The following is a 3299-nucleotide window of genomic DNA, read 5'->3' as shown; positions in this document are numbered from 1 at the left end:
CCTTTGCTTGTGTGATCTATCGTTCAGGACCATGACAAGACTGGTGAATAAACCAACATGTGCGACCTGCCCTAATGAGTCCACACCCTTGGGAGAGGCAGGCAGGGGACAGTCCAAGAGACAAAGAGCAGGTCCTCAATGCAGGGACGACCAGTGGAGCCAGTTGTGAGGGGAGGGTGGCATATGGCCAACCTGTAGGGCCAGACCCAGCATCTTGGGCCCTGAGCCCTGGGAGGGTGAGGAGGAGCTCACCAGACTCCAGGTTGGGTCAGAAGCTCCAGTGGCTTTGCCAGCTGCACCTGCAGGCACTGAGCTGCTGGCAGGCACACCTGTAGTCCCAGCCATCCTGGAGGCTGAGGCAGATCACCTGAGTCCAGGAGTTCAAGACCAGCCTGGGCAACATATCAGGATTCCATCTCCAGTAAATACAACAGGCAGGTGTGAGGGCTAATGTCTGTAAGCTCAGGGCTTTGGGAGGTCGAGACGGGAGGATCACTTGAGGCTGGAAGTTTGAGACCAGTCTGGGCAACATAGCCAGACCCCCAACTCTACAAAAAAGTAAAATAATTAGCCAAGAGCGGTGGTGCACACCTGTAGTCCCAGCTACTCAGGAGGCTGAAGTGGGAGAGTCCCTTGAGTCCAGGAGGTTGAGACTGCCGTGAGCCATGATCACGCCACTGTGCTCCAGTCTGGGTGACAGATTGAGACCCTGTCTCAAAACAATAGTTGTAGTCTAGAGCCCTGTGCCCTGGAAAAGCCACATGCTGCCCGACTCATCCCAGGTGAAGAGCTAGGCTGCGTCAGACCCAAGTGTGCAGCGGGAGCCCACTGGATGCAAGTGAGTGGTAGTGGGTGGGCAGGAGATGGCTGCCAGGGTCGTGTCACCCATGCTCAGTGGCCCTTCAAAGCCATGATCTTGTTCTAGGGAAGAACAGTGGGTGGCTGCAGCCCCTCCGGGGCTGAATCAACAGGGCAAGTTTGGACTATTTGGCTCAGGTCAGACGACCAGCCAAGATGGCACAGCTGAAGCAGGGCCCGCCCTCAGGGCGCCTCTGACCGCGGTGGCAGCGGCAGGGCCAGCCCCATCAGTTGCCGCAGGAAGGGTGCGGTCTCCACCTGCTGCTGTGCAGGAAGCTTGCTCCTGCGGGTTAGGCAAGTGCACGTGACTCAAGGACGTTTCACAATGGTGCAAGGGCCGCTTTTTTTGTTGTTTTTTTTGAGATGAAGTCTCACTCTGTTGCCAGGCTGGAGTGTAATGGCCATGATCTCGGCTCACTGCAGCCTCCGCCTCCCGGGTTCAAGAGATTCTCCTGCCTCAGCCTCGGGAGTAGCTGGGATTACAGGCGTGTGCCACCACACCCAGCTAACACTTGCCTTTTTTTTTTTTTTTTTTTTTAGAGGAGGGGTTTTTCCATGTTTGCCACGATGGTCTCGATCTCTTTACCTCGTGATCCACCCGCCCTGGCCTCCCAAAGGGCTGGGATTACAGGCGTGAGCCACCGTGCCCAGCCAAGGGCTGCTTTGTTGTTAGGTGTTTTAAGGTAACTTACAGGATTCTAAAGTCAAAACTGGATATAAAGCATGCTCAGAAACAGGCTCCGCTCCCCACCCACCCTCTGTCATGACTCTTACTGCTCATTCTCCCAGTGTGTTTTCATGAAAACGGAAGCAAATATGAAGATGTGTTCTCATTCCCTTCCCTTCCTTGGTCAAACAATGGCATACAGTGTTCTGCACATTGCTTCACCTCCCTGACAACACACTCCGGAATGCTCACTGCATCACCTGTACAGACCCTTGAGGTGGGGCTGGGTGCCGTGGCTCACGCCTGCAATCCCAGCACTTTGGGAGGCTAAGGCAGGCGGATCACCTGAGGTCAGAAGTTTGAGACCAGCCTGGCTAACATGGTGAAACCCCGTTTCTACTAAAAATACAAAAAGCCAGGCGTGGTGGTGCATTCCTATAATCCCAGTTACTCGGGAGGCTGAGGCAGGAGAATCACCTGAACCCAGGAGGCGGAGGTTGCAGTGAGCTGAGATCATGCCACTGCACTCCAGCCTGGGTGAAGGAGCAAAACTCCATCTCAAAAAGAAAAGAAAAAAAAAAAAAAAGGCTGGGTGTGGTGGCTCACACCTGTAATCCCAACACTTTGGGAGGCCAAGGCAGGCAGATCAGGTGGTCAGGAGATCGAGACCAACCTGGCCAACATGGTGAAACCCCATCTCTACTAAAATACAAAAAATTAGTCGGGCATGGCAGTGTGTGCCTGTAGTTCCAGCTACTCAGGAGGTTGAGGCAGGGGAATCACTTGAACCCAGGAGGCGGAGATTTCAGTAAGCTGAGATCACACCACTGCACTCCAGCCTGGCGACAGAGAACCTTGAGGGGGAACCTCCACTCTGGCCCCTGGTCTGGCACGTTGCATGTACCCACTCCTAGTCTTCATAGTTCCCATTGGAAAACTCTAGTGGGAGCACCACACTTCCTTTGGAGGTCAGAGGTAGCCAGGCTCACCGGAGACGTAACAGCAGTGAAAGTTAGGTGATGTCTCACTATCTGGCACATAAGCCCCAATATGACAGGGAGCTGGTACCAATAAAGGGTGAAATGCGCTGTTGCTGCCTGCAGTCAGTATTTACCCGAGCTTGTTTTGGAAATGAGTTCCATGTGGTCTTCATTTATTGAACAGATACTGTAACTGGCCTTCGGGAAAGAGTCTGCTAGGTTTTGTGGGGTCCAAGGGTGAATCCAATGTGGACCCAGTGCTCAAGGACTTCGTAACCCATATGTTGGGGAAGACATATTCCCCTATGTAACTGGCTCACGTGTGATGAGGTGAAATACTTGGAGAGCTTCAGGGATGGACGGAGCAAGTGGAGTGAGTGGACCCAAGGAGCAGGCAGCAACGCCTGAAGGCTCAGTCTTCCCCTCTTCTCAGAGTGAGGGTGATGGTATCTGCCTCATCCGATTGAAGGACTGAGAGCTTATAAAGCCCTTAACACAGGGCCTGATGTATCACAGGTACACAGGAGACTCTCCCAGACGGTAGCCACTACCAACCTTTCACAGGTACCTTCCTGTCTTCTTTTCTCCAAACAGGCTGGCGTGTTCATGGATAGACACAGGTGTGATAATGTACTTTTTACATATCATGCAGCATGCTCCTTTTGGTTTCAGGAGCTCTTTGCTCTTATGTAGCCTTTGTATACATTATCTTTCTTTTTTTCTTCTTTTATTTTTAATCTAATTTAATTTTTTTTTTTTTTTTTTTTTTTTTTTTTTGGGTTTTTTTTTTTTTT

This window comes from Sapajus apella, unplaced genomic scaffold (assembly GCF_009761245.1).
Source record: "Sapajus apella isolate SASKATOON/1434 unplaced genomic scaffold, GSC_monkey_1.0 scaffold96, whole genome shotgun sequence".
NCBI classification, from domain to species: Eukaryota; Metazoa; Chordata; class Mammalia; order Primates; family Cebidae; genus Sapajus; species Sapajus apella.
This window is presented reverse-complemented; position numbering follows the sequence as displayed.